The 18,045-nt window shown below is 39.3% G+C and overlaps 1 long non-coding RNA gene across 1 annotated transcript; it reads left to right on the forward strand.

Moving 5' to 3' along the window:
- Positions 1-422: 422 nt before the first annotated feature.
- Positions 423-14,818, forward strand: LOC112136124. The gene is made up of 4 exons (XR_002917281.2): positions 423-933; positions 13,843-13,916; positions 14,301-14,502; positions 14,585-14,818. It is a non-coding gene; the product is annotated as an uncharacterized LOC112136124 (long non-coding RNA).
- The last annotated feature ends 3,227 nt before the right edge of the window (positions 14,819-18,045 follow it).

Raw genomic sequence — 18,045 nt, forward strand, 5'->3', positions numbered from 1 at the left:
TGCGAGCTGTTTTGGCTAATTTAGGTTCTTTACAGCTTTTCGGGATATTTTGAAGTTTAGCTATTTTTTCAGCTACATGCTAGCTGTTATAGATAATTTAGGCTTTTCTATTTAAGTTTTTTAGGCTGTTTCAAAGTTAGGCTAATATTTGCATGCTAGCTGTTTTGGCTAATTTAGTTTTTTCTATTTTTTTAGACTATTTGAAAGTTTAGCTATTTCTTTAGCTACGTACAAGCTGTTTTGGTTAACCCAAGTTTTGTTTGTTTGTTTATTAGGCTAATTTGGCGTTTATCCAATATTTTAGCTAGCTGTCAGCATCAGCGTTTTTAGCGTTTTCAATTCCAGCATCTTCAGCGGCCACATTCAGCTTACAGCATTCACACTATAGCATTATTGCAGGTAATGCTATGTATCTAGTTCATAATTATGTTACTGTTCTAACGTTTTAAAAATTTTGTTTTAGAGTGTTCAATAAATGTTTATCCTGTTCGGCCCGCGACCTAAGGTATGTTTTGCTTTTCAACCCGTGTGCTGAGTTTGACACCTCCTAAGTTAAGGAAATAAACAGTTCTTTAGCACTTAAAAAAAAAAAAAAACCTCACTGTTCGAACTGTTTTCAGGCTTCTTAAATTCACTAATTATTCAATCTGGGTAACGACGAGCGCCTCGTTGACCTTGCGAGGAAACGAATATCTTCTTATATCTTCCTGTTTTTCAGGCTAATTTAAGGAAACAGTGCTTAATCTTTCAAAAAAGAGGCAAAACACAACCGCAGCGGGAGGATCCCCGCGGCTGATGAGCACCATCCAGGCCCGGGTGTGTAACTGGCACCGGGTCCGGCCGCCATGGATCAAACAGTCGTAACCTCCTGTTCCAAAGATAAGCTGCAGTCAGATCTGCGGGGGATCTTTAACCAGAGAGGAGTCTGTTGGGGTAAGAAAGCGGCAGAACAGACGGGGGGAAGTAAGCATGAAAAAGAGCGAGCGGGTGGGAGGAGTGAGGGCTGCAGGGAGTGTGTGCGGCGTTCGCCGGTGACGTGCCTGAACAGAACCCGGAGGGGGGCGCGGACGGAGCCCCTGCGCTTAATTGGGCACTCAAATGTTACCAGGTCCCTTCCCAAATAACTTGGAGGCGACACATGGCCGAAAGAGGGAGCGCAGAGGAGCTTGTGGAGAGAGGAAATGGAGCAGAGGGTTTAGCACCTCCTGCGGCCAAGTGTTTTTTAATCTCTCTGGGCTTTTTTTGTGTGTGTATTTGCACTCTCATTGTGCCAAGGATGACACGGCAAAATTCAACCCACAGTGGTGGGAAAATCTGTTTGGTACTTTGAAAAAGACATGACCTTTAAAATGTTCTCTTAGCTCCATGAAAGAAGGAAGAAGTGCTCTAAAATTATTATTATTTTTTTATTTACAAGGATGTGTAGAGGACAAAATGGCAAAAAAAATAACACAAGCTGAGAGTAAATTCTTTTTATTTTTTTTCAGGGCATCAAAGCCTCCACCAGCTAATTCTTTTCTTATATAAATAGCTCTTGGTGGAGAAGGTAGCTGCCGCATAGAGCTCTAACCCTTCTGTCCCTGAAGCTACAGCCAGGATAAGCTGTGTGTTGGATTGGCACATCGGGCTGCCTGGGGCCTGCTGCTGCGTTGGCCGACCAGTACAGATGGAGGGCAGGGCTGCGCAATGCCAGCTTGTCAGTCGGATTAAAACGACTCATTTATTCACTGAAGTATCGTGCAAAGCGACCGGGCCAAAGCGAGGTGGGGCAAAAAGGGGAGGAGGGGTCGAACAGCAGCATGAATACGAGAGCGACCGCTCCGCTCTCTGGGCGTCAGTCCTCCCTCCCCGCTCACTCCTCTGCCTTTTTGCCGGTTACTTCTTTTTCTGGGGCTGCCAGAAGCCATTACCACAGTGTACGGAAGGCGGACGGCAGGGTGGCATCTCCCAGTGCCCTGGTGACAGATTGCCGCTCGGCACTGGCGGCTAAGGGGGCGAGGGTAGAATGTGATTGGCGCTGATGGCCAGGAAGTGGACACAGAGGGCCAGAGAAGAGCTGGAGGAGGAGGAGTGCAGAGAGTGTGGGAGAGGATGACAAGACCAGGCTGGGTGACCTTTTGCACATGTTACCTAAAGAGACAGAGGTCTGCTTTTAAGAGCATGCTTGGCAGTGGTGGTCGCTGCAGTGGTGCAGGCCGAACACGGATGCCAGGGCAAGAAGAGGCGGCCCTGATGCTGACTCCTCCGGTCCTGTCCAAAAGCCCGCTGTCCCTGCAAGACCTCGAGGAGGATAAGTAGAGGACAAATGGCAACTTTTGCTCTTTCGTCCAAGATAGTTTACTGCAGATGGGCTCAGGACGGATGCCAACTTCAGTCCCTCAAAGTCACGAGTTTTTGGAGGAAAGATGCTTAAAAAAACCTCAGAAATTATATTTGATACAGGCATTTCTGAGACCCTTATCTCATTAGAATTATCCAAACTTTCCATTGTCTATAACTTGATCCATGTCTTCTGCCATGTAGTTCATCATCACTCCATTAGGGGCAGTAAAGAGGCTTTCCAAAATGGCCCCCTGAAATCGCTTTGGTGGGAAAAGTTTAGCTAATTTTCTAAGCTTTATTGAGAGAAAAACTCAGTAACACTTTAGATGAGGTGCTCCAAAACACTCAATATAATGCTGACAAAGATAATTAATACAGTTGTTAAGCTTATAAGCAGTTTATTAATATGGCCTTTATGGACAATGGTCTCACTTTGAATGGTAATGAATCTTATAAGTATGATAATAAACCCTATTTGGCCAATAAAGGTCTTATAAACATCCTAGAAACACATTAATAATATTTATTAATGGGTTAATAAAGCTTATTAAGGAATCTTATTTTAAAGTATTACCCAAACTAATTTATTATTTATTTTTTAAAACAAGTCATTGTTGTATTAGGGCTGGGAATCACTGGGTACCTCACGATACGATGATATCACCATTATTGGTATAAATCATCTCTAATAACTCACATTATATAGAAGAACACATTTTTTGGGAACATACATCTCCATTTGTTACACAATCATAATAAACAACGTGTCTTATTTTTTGTAACAAATAATAGACACTTTTATGCAAATCAATAAGGGCTATGTCAGAGTTCCCACGCTAATCCCTAACTACTAAAAAAACTATCTAGTGCCCTGGATTTTACAGGACACGATGCTCACTACTTTCTTTCGTGTTCTCTAAACGCCAGATATGATGTCACTGATTTCACAAAGTCAAAATTGAATAAATACGAACATTTCACAACATTTATTTATGACTCCACTGTGTTCTGATGGTGTAAATGTGGACGTTTTATGTTTTTTTTTTGTTCAAAATTCTTCAAATGCAATGCATTGTGGTCTATAATAGCTTATCTAGTGAGTATCGATGCACACTAGTTTTCCGCAATGACTTTGATTTTGGAATTAGTATATTCGGACCGCACTAGAAAATGGCGAATGCACGAGATAGTGAGTAGGGGGGAATTTGGACATAGCTTATGTCTTTAACAAGCAATGACAACAATTGAATCTAAATTATGTGTAAAATTCAGTGTTAACAATAGTAAACATGAGCAGTAGCGTCACTACTCAGAGCAAAATTTTACTGAAAAACAGTACAAACATGAAATAATTAAAGTAGCTGCCCGATACATTGATTCTTGCGAAAGTCAATCTTGAAACGCACGCCCCCTATCTACCTCCAAAGGAACGTCTCACTAAAGGATGACAACTATAAAGTTTTACAGCCTCTTCAAACAAAAATAAAAGATCGATACTTGGTGAAAACCCATCAAGAATCAATCACAGGACTAAATATTGCGATATATCCCAATATCGATATTTTGGAACATCCTTAATTGAAATAATGTTAAATTAATTGATTTCTTTTTTTCAAAACACTCATGTTAAATCCTGTGACCAAAACTTACCAAATCACCTAACACGTCATAATCTTTATCTCATAGATAAAAGATACTTTTAGAAAGAAATTCGAATTTTTGTCCATTTTTGTGCTGCAGTGGTCTTTATGGGGTATGGCGGGTATGGCGGGTATGGCGGTTATGGCGGGTATGGCGGGATCCGCCCCACCAGGTAATTCTATCCGGTCCTCCAGATCATTTCACTTAATTGTTATTAATGGTTCAATGTTATCTTGCACTTATTTCTAAGTTGTATGATTTTGACAAATATATTTTTATGTAGAGTAAAATATTGAAAATTATTTAAGGTTTAAGTTGATTCATTCTGGAATAATATTTTTGCCTTTTTATCGTTCATAGTTTTGTTAAAAAGTTACAGTTTTTAAATGTTTAAAAATGTACTTTTAGTGTGTTTAATAAATGTTTATCCGGTATGTATTTTGTATTTTGGTATTTGACACCCTGATATATCGGCTTCATCAGTGCTGGCCCAAAGAGAGCCTGGAGCCTCATATATGAAACCTCATTTACATTTTTGGGTTAAAACGGTGCTACTTAAAGCACGGCAGTTTGAACAGTTTGGGTCTGGAGCGCTCTGTCTCCAAATGACACACATTCAGGTCAGTGACAGAACAGAGCTGTGCGTGTGCATGTGTGTCGAGGAGGGGGGTACGGCTTGGAAGGGTTTTATCGGGTCTAATTACTCCAGATAGCTGTAATTTACAGGTTGACAGCGGGGAGAAATCGGCGAGATTCACACTTCTGTGGGTCAGCATCTGTTGCTGTTGCTGTGCGGCGAGCGTCGCCGGCCAGTCGGCGTGTGAGAAGAAGCAGTAAACAACAAACGGCGTGTGACAGATTAGCAGCGCCGGCTAAAGGACCTTCCACTGACACATCATTTCTCTCGCTCTGCGAGTCGGTTTGGCGGCAGCTGTCACCAATGAGATAGAAAAAGCCGGAGACGGGGAGGGGAGTGATGGAGGTGGCTTTTGTTCCAGATCCAGAGGGGTGGGTGGCGGAAGAAGGAGAGTGAAGACAAGGTGGAAGAAAAGAGAAAGGAGGGAGGAATTGGAGAAGGATGAGCAGGAGTGACCCGTTTTAAGAGTCTGGCCTCACTTTCTAATTGAGCATTAGTTTGGAAACCAGGGCAGGGCAACGTCAAACTGTGATTTTCACTCTTTAATTACGCTTTTTTAGGTCTGCAGTACAAATGGTCCGTGTCACCTGCTAGGGGTTATTTTAGTTCTTTGCATCAGCCTGTGTGGGACAGTCAGCAGAGTGGGTGAAACCATGTTAGTGCATTTGTTTATGCTGCATCTCCATGACGCTTTCCCCGGTTTCTGCACGGCTCAGATCGATAGAGCTTCTCTGCTCCGTGTGTCCACTTTACTGCTTTCACACTGCACACACACATCCTGGCAGGTACGTTTTCCTTGACCTCCATCTAGAGGACGCTCTCAAAGTTTCTGGCATGTTAATGTGAACCGAACAAAAATAAATCTTTATTTCCTTCTTTCTGAGGGGAAGAAAAATATCTGACTGCAGAGGATGAACTGTGTGCAGCAGATGCAGTTAAAAGGAAAACAGAAACTAAAAGTTATCCGCATATATCAACATTGTAGTTCTGAATCATGGATGAAGCTTTGGAGAAATCGCCAAGCAGATTGAGGCTTTTTCTTTTTTGGAGAGAGTTTTTTTTTTTTTTTTTTTAGAAAATCTTAGCTCCCTTTAAGATATTTTGCAACAAATTATAGCAGAAGCAACAAAATGTCCCTTTGTTTTAAAGTATTTTCAGAAAAAAATGATAACGTTTGCTTTAATAATTCTAGGAAATTAAGAAAAGGCCTAAAGAATTGAAACAGCCCACATTATTAAGCTTCCGTCTCCATGTTTCACTTAAAGTGAACTGATCCGGATGTCAGCTGGGACGAGGAAGTGAAGATCTTCATGGACAGAACTTCCTCCAAAATCCTGATTCTTTCTCCTTCCAGTTCACCAAAGACTCTTTTAGCTAATTCTCCAATGTTTATTGACTGTGATCAATACATTCAATCATTGGTTTCTCAGAGTTCTTGATAAAATAATCAAAGCTAACATCAAAATGCTCTTTCATTGATTTACAATCCTTTCCAACTGCGGTCAAATGAGCCGCCGTTCACATTTCCGTGGTCACATCAAGAAGCTCCGTGGAGTCTGGTGGAGATTTTCCAGCGTTCTCAGTCCTGCTACCGTAAGTATTGGATGAAACTCACACCAAAAATCCAGTGATGCTGATTTGACCACAGAAATGTGAACGGCGGCTCATTTGACTGCAGTCAATGTGAAGATACCATCTTCTCTTCTCCAGAACCTGAACTAGACACTAGGAACAGATGAGGGTTTAGTGCATGTGCAGCAGAGCTGTTGATGGAAAGAAGATCATTCATTCAAACAGAGTCTGTCCAAGACAGTTTGACTGATTTAAAAGGAGAAATACTCAGAAATGAAAAATAAAATGATTTATTATTACATTTGTTCTCTTTCATAAGAGAAATGACACATAAATGGTAAAAACTCAAAAAACAGAATTTTCATTGGAAGGGGACTTCAACAATTTAAAACTTTTTGTTTGTTCATGCAAATTGTGACTATAGAGGACATATATGAAGAGAAAGTAAGCTTAAAATTACATTTCTGAGTATTTATCTTTTTAAATGTGAAAAAATGATTAAAATGACGTTTGAGTAAGATTGTAAATGTTACTTTGATTAGTTAGTCCTTTATTTTGAGCAATACGTAGTAAATTATATAAAAAAACAAGAAAATAACAAGAAACATTTTTATATAAATAATAAATAAAAATAAAACACCTCAATATGTAGTTCAAAATGGAGTACGAAGAAGTCAAAAAGTTTTTTAATCCCACCCCCGATCATTAAACGATGATCAGTGTGACATTTACACTTATACAAACAAAAACTTTAAAAAAAAAAATTAAAAATTCTTGGAAGAACTCAAGAAAATGTACACATAAACACACTTAAAACAAAATTGTGTTCAACAAAACATCTATAAAAGAACCTGTAGCGTATGTTCTTTTTCTATGATATAGCTTCGTGCTCTGATGGCCTTGACAAAAAAAGGTCATTTCTTACTAGGGATTAAATATTAATTTAGTCAAATGGTTATGTAAAAAGTGTTCTTACGGTATGGTCCAAGTCTTAATCAATTTTATCAAAATTTATAACATTTATGATTAATTTTGCAATCACCTAAGGTTTCAATTTGTAAGAGATTATTTGTTTCTGTTTGTTTTTTGTCATGGTTTATGGAGATTTTGCTGCTGGGGATCCAGATTTTTGTTGTTGAACCTCAGCAGCACTGCATGACAGAGCTGTGCCTCATCTGTCTGTGTAATAACCTGTTATTACACTCACCAGCCCATCTATTTATAGGCTGTCAGTCAGAGACAGAAAGCAAGATGCCCGGCAAGAAACAGGAACATTCCTTCTGTTCAATCTTTACTGTCAACACAGCTGTACGTTTTTACACTGAGAGCATGCAGCACACCGAGGTCTGCCTTGATAAAAACAAATTCTTACTTTTGCTTTAACAGCCTTTGAAAGGAACATTTTTTTTGGTCATTTAGATTTGATCCAGAGGTAAAAGCCCTTGTGGTACAAGGTCTGAACCTGTCCTGTTTCATCCCAAACGAGAGGCTGTTTGGTGACTGCCAACCTCCAGAGCCGGCGCTCTGCTTCAAAAGGGCCATATGGACGGCGAAGCCCCCGTTCCATTAGCGGGGACCGAGTAGGTCTGGACCCCAGCCCTCCTGGCCTTCTCCTGGCATTGCCACAGGGCATGTCCTCCCACTGCCAGCTTCCCACACAGGGTCAGAGAACGCAACAGCCGCTGTCTACCTGAGTCTGGCAGCAGCAGCTGCTCCGTGCAGCAAACCAGACGTGCATGTGAAGGAAGGGTCACGGAGGAAAGAAAGAATGCATGAAAATACAAGCTTTGGGGTGTTTGAACATCCCCGACTGCTCTCATTCAGACTCGATTAGTTAGATTTTCCTCAACTCAGAAAATATTTTCCATCTCAGTTTTCTTTTTAACTCTTCCGTCTATTCTTATGTTTCATGTTCTGTTTGGCATAAATGTTTTTGCTTGCAACATATATGTATTTTTTAGAGAGTTCTTTATGAACCAGCCTCTTCAGTATTTCTAAAACACTCTTTATTTATGTTTTTGTGCCAATTAAGACATGTTTTTAATGAACTTTAGCTTTTTAAATATTTAAAATAACTAAATTATAACCAAATTAATTTTTTATAACTTTAACTTATTTTTACTTTTGACAGCAGCATATACATTTCTAAATAAAATACACCCTGTAATTAATATCCTCCTGCTAGTAAGAATGTACTTGAATTAAAAAAAGTAAGAAAGTTAAAGTGACATTTTTTAATGAAGATGTCTTTGGTGCAACTTCAATGTTTTTCTCCTCCTATTTTCAGTTGCAAACTTCACATCTTTGGCTCAGAATTCAACTTCTAGTTTGCTAAACTGTAAAATGAGTTTACTAATTATGGGTGAGATAGTATAAGTTTGTTTCTTCCCATTCCTTTAGTTATCATGTATTAACTTTAGTTAACATTTACTATATTTAATGAACAAAATGTGACATAAGCGTGTCTTTGTTTTATGTTTGTTTGTTTCTATTTTCTAATCAATGCATTTCAGAATTTCTGCAATGAGTTAGAAAATTGTCTGCGTTTTGCCCGTATTGTCCATAATCTGTATTTGAAATAAACTTGATCAATCAATCAATCCGACCGCCATATTAACCCCTTCATGCCTGACTTTTTTCAAATTATTTAAGAAAACAAACATGATTTTTTTGGGTTCAAAGTAATGCTAAATTAAATGGAGTCCTAGGTTTATTTGAATGTTATGACTTAACAATATCATGAGGAGGTCATAAAAAGTTTGTTTTGAGAATCAAAGTGAGTCTTAAGCTGCGTTTACTTCGCCCTCAACAATGTTCAAGCGACCACTTCCAATGAAAAGTCTCTTAAACACACATGGTTTCCGTGTTCAACATGTTCCCGTTCAGGTGTCGCTACGACCACTTTCAGGCTCCACGTACAAAACGCACAGCCATCAAACCATGTAAAACTTTAAACAATCAAAGACTCAGATTTGATAGTGACATATGGATGGTTTCACCTTTATTTAACAGAACTACCAACCGAGTAATTAGTAATTGCTGTTAGTGTTCAGCAAGAATTTTGACACCAAGTAATTCATATATCGGAATAAATCAGTGAAAGAAAAAGCCTGGAGCAAGATTTATGAGATTTTCACCACTTTGACGTTTCAAACCAAACTTCTTGCAGCTATAGGTGGCGGACATGCACTAGTGTCAGGTAGTGACAGTCCAGTGTGAACACCATGAGCAACGTGAGCATTGGTGAATGCATCAGTGAGTTTGAGCTTGTTGGTTTACATGTGGTCTGGTGATAGGCTGGTAAATTCCACCTGAGGATCAAAGGGCTTCAGGAGGTCCATGTGATATATAGTAGGTAAAGAAGGAAAATGAAGTAAGAAATAAAACAGCCATAATCACCATTGTTACTTGGACCATATGCTATTGTTTTCTGTCAGGTTACTTTAGTCGGGGTGGGATTATATAAGTTTGCTTCCTTCCGCTCCCTTTCAAGCGATCTACTTGTGATTCACTAAGAGTTATGTTATGTCATGTATTGTGACCTGATTGAAATAAACCATTTTATTCATTCATTCACTTTAAATGATCAGATATTACCTTTGGAACACTAAAAAACAAATTATTTATGAAATATGAATATTTTTGTAAACCCGGAAGTAAAACTATTTGATCTCTGAGGCTCCGCCTTTTGTTTCTTGAGGGAGCCGCCCATTTTTTGACGTCATCCTAGAGCCATGCTCATCATTTGTTTTCTGTCATTTGCTACAGACAAAGTGGGTTCATTTTGTGGTGAAATTCAGTCAAGAAATGCAGACAACAACAACAGATGAACGTATTGGGATTTATAGAATTGATGAGAACATTGCTCTAATTAGAACCAGCTGTGAAGGTTTCTGTTCTGTTTGAAGCATCCTTAATCTCTGGATCAAAAATCCTTTTCACGCGTATCATTCTACCTTTGCTCAATGACCATGTTCAAACCAGCTGTTCTAATTCTTCGCTCGCTTTCTCCACCAGGAAATAGTCTATTCCCTTTCTTCACCAGGAAATATTCTCCTCCTTTCCTCCACCAGGAAATAGTCTGCTCCCTTTCTTCACCAGGAAATATTCTCCTCCTTTCCTCCACCAGGAAATAGTCTGCTCCCTTTCTCCACCACAAAATAGTATTTTCCCTCTCTCCACCAGGAAAGAGTCTGATTCCTTCCTCCACCAGGAAATAGTATCCTCCCTTTCTCCAACGGGAGATAGTCTGCTCCCTTTGTCCACCTGGAAATACCAGGAAATAGTCTGCTCCCTTTCTCCACCAGACAATAGTCTTCTCCCTTCCCCTGCCAGGAAATAGTCTGCTGAGTTTCTCCACCAGGAGACAGTCTGCTCCCTTTATCTAACAGGGTTAGTCTGCTCCTTTCCTCCACCAGGAAATAGTCTGCTCCCTTTCTCTTTCCGTCTTCCCAATTTCATGGTAGCCATTCCAATCAAAATCAAAATTGATCAAATGTAAAAAAAAAGGGAAAAAAGTTGTGTTTTGATTTAATTTAGGACATTTCAGCCCAACTCAAAGATACATTATGATTCAATGAATTGTTATGTCTCCACAAGTTGAAGAATTGGGAACTTTCACCACTAAAAGAATGAAGAACTTTAAATGACCCATATCATGCTGCTCTGAACCTTTCTGGGTAAACTATATCCATCTATGATAAGATATTACCTTTGGTACACTAAAGAACATTTAATTTAATGAAATATGAGTTATTTTCGTGAGCTCTTTGTCCTATTCCAAGACGACTCAATCTCTGAGAAACCGCCTTTCACTCCTTGTGGTCGCCGTCAATTTCATGATGTCATCCTAGAGCTGGCCGCTGGCAGCTTTGGAGTGTTTTTCATGAAAATTTAACATTATAATACAAATAAAACTCAAAAAGTTATTCTGCATGATATAAGTCCATTAAATATAATCAAGTTGGCCCACTATGTATCACGGATAGTAAAAATTTAGGATCATACATAATTAATTTCATCTAACAACCTAATACATCACCAACAACTAAAGAGTAACATGAAAACAATGACTTGACCCTGACTGACTTTTACAGATGATTACTGCGCAGCAATCTTTCTCCTCTTGTATCAGCGAGTCGGGTTAAAATGTCGCGAATGACGGCATGTAACATGTGTGAGGGCAGTGTCCCCACAGACGTGAGGAGGAAAGCCAGATGAGGGTGGATGAAGGGAGAAACATCCTGCCCGTCACAGGGGAATGTCAGCGTGTGCCTCGGCAGCCTGTACCTGTCACAGGACCTGAGCCTCCTTTAATTAATAATCACCCAGGATGAATAATTCAGCCATTATCGCACAGAATAAATAGAAAGGCTGGATTTTCTCTGGAGTTCGGCTCATTCTGTTTTGTTTCCCTTGATGACCCGATGATTAAGGGGGTAACACCATCTAGCAAGTGGAATGATCTTATAAATGTATGCATACCGTCTTCCTTTCAGCATTTTGAGGTGTTTCATCTCTTTCAGCAACAGACTTAACGGGCTTTAGGAAAATCTGTGTGAAACCACGTGAGCTAAAGTCAGTAGAAAAACAGAGTCTCTGTTAACCTTAAGGGTTATAAAAATTATTTGTCAATGTAACAAGTAAAAAAAAAAACAGATGGTAACCCTGTCTGTTAAAGCACCAGGATAATTGTTAGGACTCACATCTACATCAATGAATGTAAAAGAGAACTGGACCAAGCGAGTATGATGTCACCCATATAAAGTGCCTTAGTTCTGGCTTCAATCAAATAAAGTCAATTTAGTCGCCACACTGAAGCCATGTTGGAGCCAGTCAACTTCAGTAGCGTGGTCCGAATTGATCTGAGTCAATGTTTCCATGGCAACAACTCTCACCAATCAGGAGTGAGCTTGTTGGAAGTCCACACCCCTACCACTTGAAAGCGAACTCGGGAGAATCTGTCAAATAAACAGTTTGAATGTTTAACATGAGACCAACTTCTTTAATTGAGGCGTCTGATTGGTCAGTTTATAAGCTGCCATAACTTGCAATATAAGCAATATAAAAATATAATAAGCTGTGAAATTGGAATATGTAAGATTTGATGCTTGGGTGTAACAACGTCACAAGGCAGGGTAATAAATCTAAATAGACATTTTGAAGGTGCAAAAGTTGAGCAGCATTACATTGGTAGAGTGTCGTAGTTATACAGTGTAATTGAATTATCAATAAATCAAATACAAATTATGAATGAATTATGGAGTTTTTTTCTATGCTTAACCGAAAGGTACACAGTATACTTCTGTTAACTGCAGTCTGACTGATCGATTTACTTCTCTGATATGTGACTTTCATCTTCAGTAGTTTATTAAAAACCCATTCCAATCATTTTTGATCTGTAAAACTGATGTTTAAATTTTGATTTTGCAGTTTTGTGCCAAAATCACGGGACATAGTTTCTGCAGAGCGGCAGGGATTAATGGACATTAATGGATCTAGTCGTCTAGAAGTGGATGCATCAGAATGGAGCACAGCGTGAGGCCTGTCATTATAGGTCGCAGCTTCTGATTCACAACAATTTGAATAAAGAAATACTCAGAAATGCAACTTAAAGCTTAATATTCTGATATATATCTCTTCCATCATCTGAAAAAGGCCACAGGAACACATAAAAAACACAATTTTCATCAGTTTTAGAGAAAAACTGCAACAAAAAACCCTTTTCATGGTGACGTCAGACAATTGATGATATTCACACTCGTTTTAAGTGTGATCAGCACAAAAACTGATGCAAATTCATGTTGGCCACATGTAAAAGGCTCAGCTAAGATACACATTGCTGCATGTTGGCCATGCGTGTTTTAACTGAACCCAAGGCTAAATTTAGTGTGTTGTTATAATATTATATGATATCATATTATTTGGGGTATCTTAAGGGGTAATTGTAAAAATAGGAATGCTTTTAAAGGTCAAAAAAACTATTTTTCTCCTTGTTTACCTTTATCATCCTGCAGGAATCAGACACAATCATGAGTAAACGCAAAGGGGAACTACGTCAGAAAATAACGCAACACTTATTCGTTGTTCTTTATCAAAAGAGACGTTGAAATTGTCTGACTTTAGCTCTGTTTTTAGTTATTTGCGAAAGCGGAAATGTAACCAACCTTAACTGAGAAGAAAAGATCTTCTGAAGCTCTACGTCTCATCTCCCTCCGTCATAGAAAGCTAATGTTAGCATTAGCATAAATAGGAGAAGAAAATCTGAATTAAATTCAAAAGCACATGTTAGAGGTTTTGGAGATAAAGTCAGAGAGGCCAGACTGAGATGGTTTGGATATGTTCAGAGGAGAGACAGTGAATATATTGGTAGAAGGATGCTGAGTCTAGAGCTGCCAGGAAAGAGGTCTAGAGGAAGACCAAAGAGGAGGTTTATGGATGCAGTGAATGAAGACATGAAGGTGGCTGGTGTTAGAGTGGAGGATGCTGAAGACAGGCTTAGATGGAGGAAACTGATTCGCTGTGGCGACCCCTGAAGGGAAAAGCCCAAAGGAAAAGAAGACCTTCATAATCAAACAAGCAGCATTCTATGAAGTACTTGTAACCTTTGTCTAACTTTAACCAGGTTGTCAGAGAGAAATAATCCACGACTCGTTTAATATCATCCACAGGATTTTTGGGTAGCTGCTGTGGAGCGTTCTGCAGACTGACACTTGATCTAAGAGGGGAAAACTAATACAACCGGGTAGGACATTAGTAAAAGGCATTTTGTACAAATTTCGGTTACAATCCATTAGGTTTCATTATATACATAAAATTGCTTTAAACAGCGTTCAGGTCTCAGCTTTGCTGTTCTAAACCACATAAACTGGAAGTCACTCTACACACTCGCCATTTTGTGTGATGTCACGTGAAACTGTCTATTGTAAAACGGTTTTGGATGTTTTTACTAAAAGGAACACAGCTCATTCTTCCTACTGACCACTCAGTTTTAATTTGGTATATGTGTTCTGGCCCTACACAGCTCTCTGTGATCCCAACATGGTCTTGCTGTGACCTTTCACACAACGCTAAGCATCCCTGAGGGAAGCTAATAAAGGCCACCTCTGATCTCCCCCTGATGTTACAGATGCGATATCAATGGTTTTTCTCTGAGAGGGGGATTTCCTGCTGCCTTTTAGGCATATAAGCGGACCGGCACACCTCAGTGCTTCACCAGCGCAACATTGTCAGAACGCATGAGGGCAAAAGCTGACGTCCTCATCACCTCCAACCCTAAAAACAGCTCTGGAGGCAGCAGAGTAGCACTGATTGAGAGCAACACCTGTCAGGTAAGGATTTTGCGGTTGATGGTGCAGAAGGAGGGTCGTGCCGACTGCCATGACTGCTAATCTCTGATGTGATGACCTGCAGGCCTCTCCCGGTCTCCAGAGGGAGAGCGCCGCGAGCCCGAGCACCGAGGCGTTTCAGAGCAGAGGATGCAGTCCTATTAACGTCTCTCTGAACAGAGTAAAGCGTGCTGATATGCTCTAAATACATTTCATTATCATCATCATGATTATATCACTAATTGTGTGTACTCAGTAATATGCAGCAACAGCTACCTCCTGGGAGGAAAGGCTGAATGATTAAAACATGTACCATGAACCATGCATCAAAACGTCCCGAAGGCTTCCTCGTGAAGCACATGTACGGAGAACAGCTCTACGCAGGGAGCTGCAGAAGACAGCAGGATGCAGACGATTGACCTGAGCTGACCCCGTCCGTGTCAGTAAATCCACCTATACCTTCAGACAGCAGCACAAACACTTCCTCCACCACAGGACGGATAAAGCAAACGCTGGGGTTCACGCTCCGGCTGGGCTACTTTAGCCGGTCTCTCTGTCATTATGAGTGCTTGACAGGAAGGATAAAGTTTTTGTGACAGCATTTGATGAATGTTTCATCCAACATTCATGCTTCCAGAGCTGGGATTGGGTCCCAAGTCAAAACCCACCAAAGACACACAGCAGGTGTGTAAAATATTCATTTGTTACACGCTTCATTAAGAATGAAACATACCGTGGTCCTCCTTCATTTATTCATTTCGATTATCGAAACAAAAGACGGAAAAATGAGAGATTAAAACGCACTCGGCGCCCCTATTCTGTATTTGTCTGGCAGATTTGTAGCAATTTGTTTTGTGACAAATAACTCTGCCTCGTGAAATCCCACTGTCATCTTGCTGAGAGTCAGGCAGCCTCTGCGCGAAGAGTTGTAACAAATCACCGTCTGCCTGGGACTCGCTCCGCAGGCGGCTGCAGCAGCTTCACCTTTGACCCGTCCGGTTCCCCTCCTCTCAAAAACCCTGCTGATATATACTCAAACCCCGAACGGTTATAGGGTCTTTATTAATGAATGAACATTAATGATCTCTCCTGGTGACAGGTGGCTTCACCTGGACAGGTAAAATGACAGATGCTGGTCTTGTCGGTGTTTCGATTCATTTTTTTCCTCCTCCGGACTTGAGAATATGTCACAGCAGACTGACGATACCGCCTCAACATGGTCCTGCCCCTTCTGAATTGACGTGTCACACTGATGACATAATTTCCCCATGGAGATCATTAAAGTTTTAGCTAATCTAATCTAATTACAGTAATGATGTTCAAGTCCTGACACACAAAGTCCACGGCTGCAGAGACTTTACAAATAAAATTAACTCTAAAACTTTTTTATAGAGCATTCATAAATAAATCTATGAATCTAAAGTGGCACTTAATATTTTTTACACATTTAGTTTTTTATTAGGTAAAAGGTTAGCTTTGCATGCACTGTATATTTTTCATAACTTTTATTTTGAAGGAGCTGATTCACCTGCTTCTCGTCCCAATTAGCTGAGTTTCTGCTCTCAGACAACACCATGCCTCAAAGCCTAACTATGAATAAACAGAAAAAAAATTAATTATCAGCAGCTTTATGCTGTTTGGGCTGTTTTCCTTATAATTTATATTCTTACTGAGGGCCTGGAGTGTAAATCAGGAGGATCAAGAACACAAAAGAGTTTTGTTTTGGTGGGTCAGAGCAGAGAAACTAGAAAAATTTAGCAGAGCCTGAGGCAATTGTGGAAATCCAACTATATGTTTGAACTACACAAAAGAGAAACTGTCACCATTAAGAACAGATTTCTGTCATGAGGCCAAATACTATATCATTTATTTTACACACAAAAACCAATGCTAACGTAATTAACTGAAATACGCACACCATCTGTATCTTTTGCATTAAACAGAATTAAACTCCCAGTGTTTAATTCACTTATCCATAGCCAGTCTTTGCTGTTTGAGAAAATATTCAGCCTGTTCAACAGGAATAAAGAGCCGCCTCACTACATGAAAAGAAAAATGTAACAAAATAAAACAAAAAATAAAAACTACACTACAGTTTTTGGGGTTTTGTGGGTGTATAATTTGGATGTAACTGGTAAAACAAAATGACAATCCCAACACTGTCTTTTTATGAAGCATCATTCTAACTTTGAGTAAAAAAGTTAGGAAAGTTAATACATATAGTATTTGATTAAAAAAAGAAACAGTTATAACGCATGTCACTGAGAATGGACAGATATCTGTTGTGTACCTTTCGCCATATCTTGTCAGGGGTCACCAGCGAATCAGCTTTTACTGATTTGCTCATTTGGTTTGCCAGACGCTTTCACATTGTATGACCTTCCTGACACAACCCTGTATCCTATCCAGGATAGGGACCTGATAAAATCAGATATAACAGTTTTTTAAATAGTTATATTCTATAAAGATACATTTATCCACCAAACCTCGGTGTAACTATAAGTAGTTTGTAGAAATGTAAATAACTTGAAATATGATATCGTGTTGTAATGGTGGTTCCTCTATCTCTATGGGTTCATTTATCTAAAACATGGTTAAAGACAATGTCTCTGAATTGAAAATGGTGTAACAAACGTCACAGTCACTGAATTCAACATCTATCATCATTGGATCTAGCTTCCCATCAACTATATGAACTGTTATTCTGTTCCTGAGCATATTATCTTAGCTTAGTATGTATATACATGAATCATATAGTCTATTAAACCATGCTGTATACATTTGTGACCTCTGTCAAACAGACATTTTAAACATGTGACATGAGACCACATACTTTTATTGAGGCATGTGATTGTCAGTTTATACTTCAGACAGAAAATTTTTTTTTAAGAAAAGGGGATTTGCAAGAATGTTTAAAAAAGTAGCAGAGCAAGAATAGTTATTCTGAGCTGTTTCTTTCTCAATAAAAGTCAGTGGGATTTTGGCTTCTTTGAGTCATCGGTACTTCCTGTTTGGGACGCCAGGGGGAAGGTGGGTAACTCAGTCCATGTTCTCATACTGTCTATATATGACATAACAGCAACTACTACATATTTACACATTTGAACTAGAGTGGGAGGATAAACCCCATAGAGATGTAACATCTTATTTTCAAGAGGGCCCTCCATTTTAGGAAATAATAATCACAAATGACTGAATATAACCCAAACAAAACAGTACAAATAGAGATTATGCACATTGCACACACATACATATAAACGCACTGGCTCTCAATATTCACCACGACTTAGCATGACATTTCAGAAAGTTTTTCGAATAAAAACATTTGTGAAAAAAGCTGAAGTGAAAAAGCAAAAGCACATAAAACTAATTAATTTGGGAAATGATAAAACATTCTGGATTTAAAACCAAAAACAAAAGTGTTGGAAATTAATTTAACATTTTTATTATTAATGTATTATTTTGTTTTTATTTTTGTTAATATTTAAACTTTTGATTTTCCCGGAAACGACAAAACTGAAAAGAGCGGGAGAAAGTAGGAGGGGC

Source organism: Oryzias melastigma, linkage group LG12 (genome assembly GCF_002922805.2).
Source record: "Oryzias melastigma strain HK-1 linkage group LG12, ASM292280v2, whole genome shotgun sequence".
NCBI lineage: Eukaryota > Metazoa > Chordata > Actinopteri > Beloniformes > Adrianichthyidae > Oryzias > Oryzias melastigma.